This window comes from Macaca thibetana, chromosome 3, assembly GCF_024542745.1.
Source record: "Macaca thibetana thibetana isolate TM-01 chromosome 3, ASM2454274v1, whole genome shotgun sequence".
NCBI classification, from domain to species: domain Eukaryota; kingdom Metazoa; phylum Chordata; class Mammalia; order Primates; family Cercopithecidae; genus Macaca; species Macaca thibetana.
This window is the reverse complement of record NC_065580.1, coordinates 106,324,901-106,336,247: the sequence shown is the minus strand read 5'-3', so window position 1 is coordinate 106,336,247 and position 11,347 is coordinate 106,324,901.

The window sequence follows — 11,347 nt, the reverse complement described above, 5'->3', positions numbered from 1 at the left end:
CTCTACTAAAAATACAAAAATTAGCCGGGTGTGGTGGCATGTGCCTGTAGTCCCAGCTACTCAGGAGGCTGGGGCAGGAGAATTGCTTCAACCCGGGAGGCAGAGGTTGCAGTGAGCCAAGATCGTGCCACTGCACTCCAGCCTGGGTGACAAGAGTAAAACTCTGTCTCAAAAGGAAAAAAAAAAAGAAAAGGTGGAAACAAACTTCAAACCCAAGTCTGTGCAGCTCACAATGCACTTTCACATTCATGACCTCCCCAGATCTGTGAGGATGGCTGTGCAGGTATGATCAGCCTTCATTCTAGCTGAGGACTCTGGTTGCTGGTAAATGGTAGTGGGAGAGGGAGTCTATTATAAGAATCCAGGTCTCTGGAATTCTAAGATGCAGAAGACATTTATTATGCTCACAGACTTATCATGGCTGTCTTAATGTGAATTCAGGCCAATCCGGGATTCAGAATTTTATCTATTCCCTTAAGTGCAATTGTGAATTCATCAGTGCCCAGGAAAAGCACTGATGGAAAATGTCACACTGTGAATGGAATGTCAGATATGTGTATATATGTGTGCGATATATGCAAATATCTAAAACAGTCTCATGAAGAAGCATCTGCCAACAAGCTGGGCATAAAGAAATTTAAGATTAAATTTAAGGCTGAATATACAGTTTTGCTTCTTTTTCTAAAAATACAAACAAGTAAAATCCACTCAGGTTCGATGAAGGGGGAATAGAAGTCTCCCCGTTGTAAAGGTGTGACCTTTGACCCCAATTATAGGGAACTTAAACTACATCCCTGAGGAGTCCTGTGTTCTAGAGTGGATGTGATGATAAGCCAGTGAGCAGTGATTATTCATAAGTCTGAATGGCTTGTCTTCCCATGCTGCAGTTCTGGACCATGGCTGATCTTCTTTCTTACAAAACACTCACGAGCCATGAATTCGTTGTGCTGGACTCCCAAGGCAGGCCCAGCCCTGTGGTTCACCTCTTCCCTACATGTCTGGACAAATATATTTGGTTCATTGTTTATATAGACTTGGCAACTTCCTGTCAATGTCTCAGGAGAAGCATAAAGCAGACCAGAAGTGGAATGAGTTTGTTTGTTTGTTTGTTTGTTTTTGAGACGGAGTCTCACTCTGTTGCCCAGGCTGGAGTGCGATCTCGGCTCACTGCAACCTCCGCCTTCTGGGTTCAAGTGATTCTCCTGCCTCAGCCTCCCAAATAGCTGGGATTACAGGAGCGTGCTACCATGCCCAGCTAATTGTTGTATTTTTAGTAGAGATGGGGTTTCATCATATTGGCCAGGTTGGTCTTGAACTCCTGACCTCAAGTGATCCACCCACCTTGGCCTCCCAAAGTGGTACGATTACAGGCGTGAGCCACCAACTGTAGCACAATTTGAAGTCAGGTAGTGTGATGCTTCCAGGTTTGTTCTTTCTGCTTAGTATTGCTTTGGCTATGTGGGCTCTTTTTTGGTGCCATATGCATTTTAGGATTTTTTTTTTCTAGTTCTGTGAATAATGATGATGGTATTTTGATGGAATTGCATTAATCTGTAGATTGCTTTGGGCAGTATGGTCATTTTCACAATGTTGATTCTCCCCATCATGAGCATGGAATATGTTTCCCTTTGTTTATGTCATCTATGATTTCTTTCAGCAGTGTTTTTTAGTTTTCCTCATAGAGATGTTTTACCTCCTTGGAACTGAACCACAGTTTTAAATGCATTTTTTAAGTTTGATAGTTAAGAAAATAGTGTTGTGAATTATTTTAAAGTAATGACTCTTCTCCAAAGTAATTAGCACCTAAATTTTTTATAACAGTTTTATTGAGATATCACATACTTTACAGTTCATCAATTTTAAGTGTGCAATTCAATGGTTCTTAGTATATTTACAGAATTGTGTGACCATCACAATTAATTTTAGTAAATTTTTATAATCCCCCAAAGAAACTTTGCATTCTTTAACTATCACTCCCCAATCTCCTCACCCTACCTCCCAGTCCTAGGCAACCACTAATCTTTCCATCTTCATAGATTTGTCTGTTCTGGACATTTCCTATATATGGAATCCTAGAATATGTGGTCTTTTGTGACTGGCTTCTTTCATTTTGCATCATGTTTTTAACTGCCATCCATGTTGTGGCATGTATGAGTGCTTCATTCCTTTTTATGACAAACAAGATGCCATTGTATTGACATATTACCTTTTGTTTAGCCGGTTGATGGACACTAGGTTCTTTCCACCTTTAGGCTATTATGAATAATGCAGATATAAACATTCATAGGCAAGTTTATGTGTAAACACATGCTTTCAGTTCTCTTGGGTATACACTTAGGAATGTGTTAAAATAGTTAATTGGGAGGCTATTAGGTTGAGACAGCTCCAGCACATTGGGTTCCTATGTAAGGAAACCAAAACCCAGTTCAATGTAAACAGTAAATGAAACTAAAGCTTAACCAATCAGAAGCCACCAACTAACCTCTAACTAAGGACTTTCCACCTTAACCAATCAAATATTTTCATGGTCTTGCTTCCACAAACACCTTATAAAAGTTTCCTCTTGCGCGCCGTCACTGAACTGCTTGTGGTCTGGTACTGCTGAATTCATGAATCACTGAATGCTCGAATAAACTCATTAAAATTTTCATGTGCCTGAGTATTTATTTATTTATTTAGACAGGGTTTCACTCAGTCACCCAAGATGGAGTACAGTGGCATGATCTCAGCTCACTGCAGCCTCTGCCTCCCAGGCTCAAGCAATACTCCCACCTCAGCCTCCTGGGTGGGAGGAGTACCTAGTACCACAGGTGCGTGCCACTATGTCTGGTTAATTTTTGTATTTTTGTAGAGACAGGGTTTCGCCATGTCACCCAGACTGGTCTCGAACTCCTGAGCTCAAGCAATGCCTTAGCCTCCCAAAGTACCGGGATTACAGGCATGAGCCACTGCGCCCCGGCCCTCAGTTTATTTTTAACAAGTGGAATTGCCGGGTCAAATGATAACCCTGTGTTTACCTTTTGAAGGAACTACCAGACTGTATTCCAAAGTAGATCCACCATTCTACATTCCCACCAGCAGCGTGTGGAACTTCTGCTTCCTCCACATTCTCACTAACACTTGTTACCTGCTTTTTTGATGAAAGCCATCATAGTGGATGATATGGTTTGGCTGTGTCCCCACCCACATCTCATCTTGAATTTTCATGTGTTGTGGGAGGGACCTGGTGGGAGATAATTTAATCACGGGGGGCAGGTCTTTCCCATGCTGTTCTCATGATAGCGAATAAGTCTTACAAGGTCTGATGGTATATAAGGGAGAGTTTCCCTGCCCAATCTCTCTCTTTGCCTGCAACCATCCACCTAAGATGTGACTTGCTCCTCCTTGCCTTCTTCCATGATTGTGAGGCCTCCCCAGTCATGTGGACTGTAAGTCATTAAACCTCTTTCTTTTGTAAATTGTCCAGTCTCAGGTATGTCTTTATCAACAACATGAAAATGGACTAATACAGTGGATGTAAAATAGTATCTCATTGTGGTTTTGATTTGCATTTCTTCGACAGTTGTGTTGAACCTCTTTTCATGTGGTTAATATTTGGACAAATGTCTATTGAGATTCTTTTCCCACTTTTTAATTGGGTTATTTGTCTTATTGTTGAGTTTTAAGAGTTCTATCTATTCTAGAATACAAGTCCCTTAACAAATATACGATTTGCAAATATTTTCTTCCATTGTGTGTGTTGTCTTTCGCTTTCTGGATAGCGTCCTCTGCAGCACAGAATTTTAAATTTTGATGAATTTCTATTTATTTTTTTCTTTTGTTGTTCATACTTTTGGTGTCATATCTCACAAACCATTGCCAAATTCAAGGTAATGAAGATTCACTCCTGTGTTTTCTTCTAAGAGTTTTTTATGTCTCAAATTTAGGTCTTTGATCCATTTTTAGTAAATTATGAGTCCAAGTTCATTCTTTTGCATGTGGATATCTAGTCCCAGCGCCATTTGTTGAAAAGACTCCTCTTTCTCTATTTGAATTATTTTGGCACTTTTGTTGGACATCAGTTGACTGTAAATGTAAGAATTTCTGGATGTTTGGTTCTATTCTACTGATCTATATGTCTATCTTAATGCCAGTACCACACTGTCTTGATTACTGTAGATTTATAGGTTTTGAAATCAGAAGTTTGAGTCCTCCAATTTTGTTCTTCTTTTTCTGTATCATTTTGGCTATTCTAGGTCTTTTGAGTTTCTATGTGAATATTAGAATTAATTTGCCCATTTTTGCAAAGAAGCCAGCTGGGGGACAGGGCGTAGTGGTGTGTGCTGACAGGGATTCTATTAAATCTGTAGATCAATTTGGGGAGTATTGCCATCTGACAATATTTGGTCTTCTGATCCATGAACATGAGATATCTGTCCATTTTTTTACATTGTCTAACATTTTTCAACAGTGTTTTATAGTTTATAGAGTATAAGTTTTGTACTTCTTTTATTAAATTCTAAATATTTTATTCTTTTTTATTATATTAATAAATGGAATTGTTTTGTTAATTTCATTTTTGGATTGTTCATTGCCAGTGTATAGAAATAGAATTGATTTGGCTGGGCACAGTGGCTCATGCCTGTAATCCCAATACTTTGGGGGACCAAAGTGGGTAGATCACCTGAGGTAAGGAGTTCAAGACCAGCCTGACCAACATGGTGAAACCCTGTCTCTACTAAAAATACAAAAATTAGCCAGGTGTGGTGGCAGGCACCTGTAGTCCCAGCTACACGGGAGGCTGAGACAGGAGAATCACTTGAACCTGGGAGGTGGAGATTGCAGTGAGCTGAGATCGTGCCACTGCACTCTAGCCTGGGCGACAGCGAGAATTCGTCTCAAAAATAAAAATAAAAATAAATACAATTGATTTGTATATAAATTGTCATTGTATACTGCAATTTTGCTGAACTTGGTTATTAGTTCTAATAGTTTTTTCATGGATTCCTTAGGATTTTCTATATATAAGATCATATCATCTGCAAATAAAGTTTTTCTTCATCTTTTACAATCTGGATGCCTTTTATTTCATTTTCGTATACCCTAAATCTTAAAAAATAAATCTTAATGTTCATTTTTTGTTTGCTTAAAGCAAAGTTCAGTACCAATTATATCTCAATAAAGCGGTTTTAAGGAAACATTTTAACTTCCCTTAAAACCATCACAGTTGTGTGTGGGGGAAGGTGGGAGGGAAGCTGTTAATATGTTGGCCCATTTCCTTCTAAGTTTTTTTCTAGGTATATTTGGACGCTTAGCCATAAATATAATTGGACTCATATTGTATAGATATTTTAGTCCTGTTCTCAGGAACTCAATGCACAGTCAAGCCGTTCTCAGGATTAAGAGGCTTTATGAACATTAAAAACAAAATCTTAGCCCCGTCAAATGACGGTGTCCTGGCACAGGAGGCGGTGGAGAGGCTGAGTGCAGCTGCACACAGAGCACCCCTACTCCTGTGGGGTGGGGGGGCTGTCCCATGGCCTCGCGCACAGCACAGCACCCAAGTCCCTGCATCTCTCTCATGGGAGAAAATGAAGGTCACACAGACCGCCTGGATTTCTTGGGCTCTTTTAAATGTCTAAATACCTCTAAATGTCTGGTTTTTCTGCTATTCTTTAATCCTTAGATAAGGGTTCAGACACTGTGCTTCCAAGATGACTTTGGGACCAGGGTGTGTGAGGACGTGGGAAGGCGTGGCCCCTGCACGAGGCCAGGCTGGGAAACGCCGCTGTGATCACATCCCTCATCACTGACTGCTGACCACCTGGCAGTTTTCCAGGACCAAGCCTCCCGCGCTGTGTGATTCTGGGAACATCTCCTCTGGCTCACAAGGTCTGAAAAGCAAACCAGTCAGCTATGGTATGGAAAACAGTTTTTACTGCCAGAGTTCTTCCCAGCAGGTTCTTATGCGACTTGTTTGTGCTTCTGCTTGGCCCTGATCAGTTCATGTTCTGGGCAAAGGCACTCGCTAAAGATTGTTTCAGCAGACGTAACATTTACATTTTCCAGTGTCAATAAGAAGGCTTCAAAAGCAGGATTTTTCATAGGGGCAAAATATTACATTGTCTGATTAGATCATAACAGGTTTAACCAGTTCCTCCAAAAAGAGACTGGGATCTCTTTGAGGGCCGCAAGCACTGAGTTCTTAATGTACTTCCTTGGATAAGGTTGTGTGTCACCAGCAACGGTGGCCAGCACTAAAGCTATCCCCCATCTTTCCAACAAGGACAGTCCACAGGCAAGCCCCATCACTTAAAGACATGGCAGGGCTGCCCAGGGTGAGGTCTGGCCCTCGATTCTGGTTCTTCTGTAGAATCCACAAAGCCTGATACTCTTTGGCCACAGAAAAAGAGAGTTTTCCCAGTGGGACATGTTAGGGTTGAACACTTCAAAGAGAACAATTTACTTCTAATATCAGTTCTGAAGGAAAGCAGTAAGGAATTCCTGTCAGACCTAGGCTGCTTGTATTTACAGGAACCTACGCGCTTGCCAGGCGACCCACACAAATCCCTCCAGGTGCCAGGGTGTGAGTCAACACTGGTAACTCAACATGGACAGAAGGGCAGACACAGGCCTGGAAATCCTTCCGTGTGCCTAACGAGTTCCCCGCAGCCTCATGGCATTGCTTGTAGGTTTCATGGCATCTGGGCAGACCCTCTGGGGCTTCTGCCCACCATTTTTGCCTGGCTCTCACCTCTGTGGGCCACCTCTGCAGAGAACTGTGCTTGTCATCCTCCCAGCTTCAGGACACTATCATCACTGACAGGGCATGTGACACCTCTTCTGGCTTTTTTTTTTTTTTTTTTTTTTGCTTATGATTCCTTTAGCTCCCATACCCATCTCCTCACCAGTATGTTTGAGATGTATCCCTAGATGTGGGTGTCCTCACAGCTGCCTGGTGTCACTGTGTGTATATTTGCATTTTACTCGGCTTTAGTCCTGGCTCATTCTACTTCTTACTTGTTGCTGCTGCTTCTGCTTCTGCTGCTGCTGCTGCTGCTGTGTGTGTGTGTGTGTGTGTGTGTGTGTGTGTGTGTGTAGTTTGTGACTCCTCAGGCCTCTGCCCATTTGATATCAAGAACATCAAAACCACAATATGAAAATCACTTGAGCAGTTATGTCTGGTGCTGACTTGCTGAGATCCCAAGACCTAGGCCAGTGTTATCCATGTTCTCCCCAAGGGGCCAGTCATGTCAAATGTGGTGTCCTCTGGTTTATTTTGAACTGATTCCTTCTCCTACCCACTAAGACTGGCATGTATTTAAAATCAGGCACGTGAGGACTCCTCCTATGGATTCCACAAGAACCTTGGGTGGGGGCTGGGGTTACATGGCCCTGAAAAGTTTCTCCAGGGGTCCAGATCTGGGGTCCCAGGTCAGGGCCGCTCCCCACATCTGGCAGGAAAGTTGCACACCACCTGGGCAGTGCTGCAGCCTCACCCACAGCACACACTCCTGGGCCTCCCCTCTGCATCTGGCAGGGCAGTGCCAAGGAGGAGGGCTCCAGGCCACCCCCGCCCTCCCCACTGGGCCTGCGCAGGCCCTACAGTATGCAACAGCCGTCCTCTCCTCAGAGGTCCTGCCGAGGGGAAGGCTAGTTCTCTCCAGTCCTCAAGAGACACATGACAGCCTCAGGCCGCCGCCCCTTTTCAAGTCTCCACAACACAACACGTCCATTCTGCCTCTTTTTGCCATGACAGGGCGTCAGCCTTAAAACCCCAAGGCCATCTTCATTCCTACTTTGGGCTATAAGTGGGGCTGGAACAGGGGTCAAGACCTTGAACAGGAAAGTCTGGCTCTTTTCCTGGAAGGAAAATACCTTTCATTTTTCCCTAATAAACCACAAACCCACTCTTCTGCCCCCACCCAACAAGGATGACCAGAAGCACTTAAACAAAAACCCCTGAACTAAACAACCAAAATTTCACAGTCGCTCACCTAGCAACCTGCCACACTAACATTTATTGAGCTTATACTGCATCCTACATGCTCTGCTAGGCACTTGGTAGATATAATCTCATTTTATCTTCACCAAAATGCCATGAGGTAGAGACAATCGTCTGCGTTCTCCAAGTAAGAAATTTGACTCTTAAAAACACAAGTTAGGGAACTTTCTCAGGATCGAGTGAGAACTGGCACCTACCTGATGCACATGGTTGAGATTCATATAAATTATCTGGGCAGAAGAGACTTTTAGAATCTGATGCTCTATTAGAAAGTCACGTCTACCTGCAAAGTCTTCCTCTCAGTAAGCGAGCGTGGCCTCACTGGATTATTCCAGCACGCACTGCCTGCCCCTCCCAGGGGATGTGCTCAAAACCTGGTTCTGGGAATTCACCCTGTGGTTGTCTTGTCCTGTGCTGGCCTCACTGCCTTCCTCAGGTTGGGCAGACCCAAGCTCTTTCAGAAAATGTTGTCAGGTTTTAGAAAAAGACAGAAATTCATATCCTTCTTCTCCCTCCTTTCACTTTGAGGGGGTAGTTGCTTTTTAGCCATAGAACCTTCTAGTAAAGGGAAGGCCTTAGCAGTGGACATCCAGCAGTGGATAGCCACAGACTGTCTCCCACCCCCGTACCCGAGAGGCTCCCAGGCGCTGCTGAGGCCCCCTGCAGGCCAGGTTTGATGACTTTGACTCTCTGCAGGTTTCACTTCTTTTGAGGCCAAACTAGCTAGTGACTGTTCCGGGCCATCTGTGGCCATGGAAGCCAGAGCATCACGCATCTGCTGCATGTTTCCATCTATGGAAAATTAATTCTAAAAAACAGACTTTTTTTTTTTTTTTTTTTTTTTTTAATTAAGACCAAGTCTCGCTCGCCAGGCTGGAATGCAGTGGTGCAGTCCTGGGTCACTGCAACCTCTGCCTCCTGGGTTCAAGCGATTCTCGTGCCTCAGCCTCCTAAGTAGCTGGGATTACAGGTGCGTGCCACCACACCAGGCTAATTTTTGTATTTTTAGTAGAGACAGGGTTTCACCATGTTGGCAAGGTTGGTCTCAAACTCCTGACCTCAAGTGATCCTCCCGCCTTGGCCTCCCAAAGTGCTGGGATTACGGGCCTGAGCCACCCCGCCTGGCCTGAAAAAAAAAAAAAAAAAAAAAAACGGACTCTTTATGAATCCATTTGTAAAGGCATAACAGCGGTACATTTCTTTGCCACAGGGATGCCAATGACTGGGCCAGCCACCTTGAACATGGGAAAAGTGTTTCACATCAATGGCACGAGAGATCTTTGAGCAGTAGGTGGGGAAGACACCGTTTCAGTCTGACGAGTAAAGAAACTGTGGCAAAGAGAGGAGGGAGAACTTGCTTCTCATCAGAGCTGGAGAGCAGAACCTGGTCTCATGATTTTTTTCCCCTGATGAGGTTTTTCCACCTGGTACTGCAAAGACCTGCACCAATTTCATGACGCTCAAAACGTCTTTTACTTCTTAAAATCCAAAAACGTTGATCTAGCCCCAGGAGTTTACTGCCTCTGAAGCTGCTGAAGCCAGGGTTCCCCTGTGGGAAGGGCCGGATGCTGGGGCTGCACTGCCCCCTGGTGCCCACTGGAAGTTATGTCTCCAGCTCTCCCACCGGATAGGGGAGTCAGGGCCCATACTTGCTTCTTCCGCCTCATCTTCCTCACATACACACTCCTCTAAATGGACAGAAGGGGACAGGGCACAGGGAGGGGCCTCACAGGCCTCCACTCACACCCCCATTCCCATAACCAGAAAGTTTTGACATATTTTTATTAATTAATTTATATTTTTGGAGAGATAGGGTCTTGCCCAGGCTGGACTTGAATTGCTGGGCTCAAGCCATCCGCCTGCCCCAGCCTCCGGAATAGCTGGGATCAACAGGCTCTCCACGTGGTCAAAATAAGCATGGTGAACCTAGTGTGTGCAGTCACAACCCATGGAGGTCCTTCCATGAGTGTCTGTCAAACCCAAGCTGACACTGCCTTTCTCCAGCGAGGTCCCACATCCACCAAGGACATGATGAGGTCGCTGGACTCTTAATCCAGCGCTTAATCCAGTGCTGGACTCTTAATCCAGCGCTCCATTTCCACTGGCCAGGCTGATGCTCTGAGGACAGGCCTGTATCTTCCCCCCTCTGCAGCCATCAGGGCGTTGATGCTGTCTGTTGTCCTTGACCACTACCCAAAATGGGAACCTCTAGGGTGACCTGTCATCCCCTGTGCTGACGACAGCCCTAGCTTCTCCCTGGCCCAGGCCCACCCCTCCCCAGCATTCCCATCCGTGCCCTGCACTCTGCCCCACACCCCATCCCACAGTCAGCAAACTCGAGACTGAAGCGCTCTCCCACCTTCTCCTCTCTCTGGCTCTTCTCAGGCCCTGGCCTCCCTGTGATGTTCAGGCCCTGGTAAGAGTAAGTGAGAAGCTGGAGAAGGGACTGACCCCCATGCAGGCTGGCCAGGGCCAGAACAACATGCACAGCAGCTGTCAGCCCTGCAAGAAGAGCGCAGCCACCACCCACCTATCCAATTCAAAAGAAAAATCAGCTTAAACTCTACACAGATGCAATGAAGGTCAACAAATCCTGGTTTCCCATAAGTGATTTGATGTCTTTTTCTAAAACAGTATCAAACTTCAAGCTTTTTGCCTCCCAAAGCTTTGGCAACCTAAGCGGCATTTGATGTGCCTGTTGGGCAATGCACACAGCTGGTGAGCGCAGAGGTGAGGCCAAGCGTGGGGATCCGGGGCCTGGTGCCCTGAGTTGAGGACAGGAGTGGGTGAGGGCCAGTGGTGGGAGAGGAGAGTGAGCTTGTGATTTCAGAGGGAAGGGGCACAGGGAGGGGCTGCAGTAAAGCAGGGGAAGTCCCTGGAGATGAGGGAACCGTGTTGGCCTGACTCCTGCCCCCCACCTGCTAAGGAGGAGAGAGGGGTCTCTGGGAAGCTACCAGAGTTTCCCTCTTATTGTGCCGACCTGGGCGGGGAACAGGCAGGATGGGGTTCTAGAACAGTCCTTGTCACTCCCTGGCTTTGGGAAGCTTGGGACCAGCACCCCAAAGCCCAGACCAGGCCCAGGCCAAAGAAAGCACAGGGAGAAGAATGAGGAAGTTGATGAGTAACCTGCAGTGTTCCCAGGGATGTGAGGGGGTGTGAGGGTGCAGCCCCTCCAGGCCCAGGTGCCTGCTGGCTGCTCAGAGGGACGCTGTGCCTCACTGGTCCTGGTGGGTTTGCAATGGGCTCAAATCCTGTGCCTTCCATTTGCACGACTCCGGTTAAGTCATTCAACTGCCCCTGGCCTAAGAGAGGTGAATGGGAGGTAGAGGAGTAAACGTAATGGGTTTTCACTATTTTTTAAAT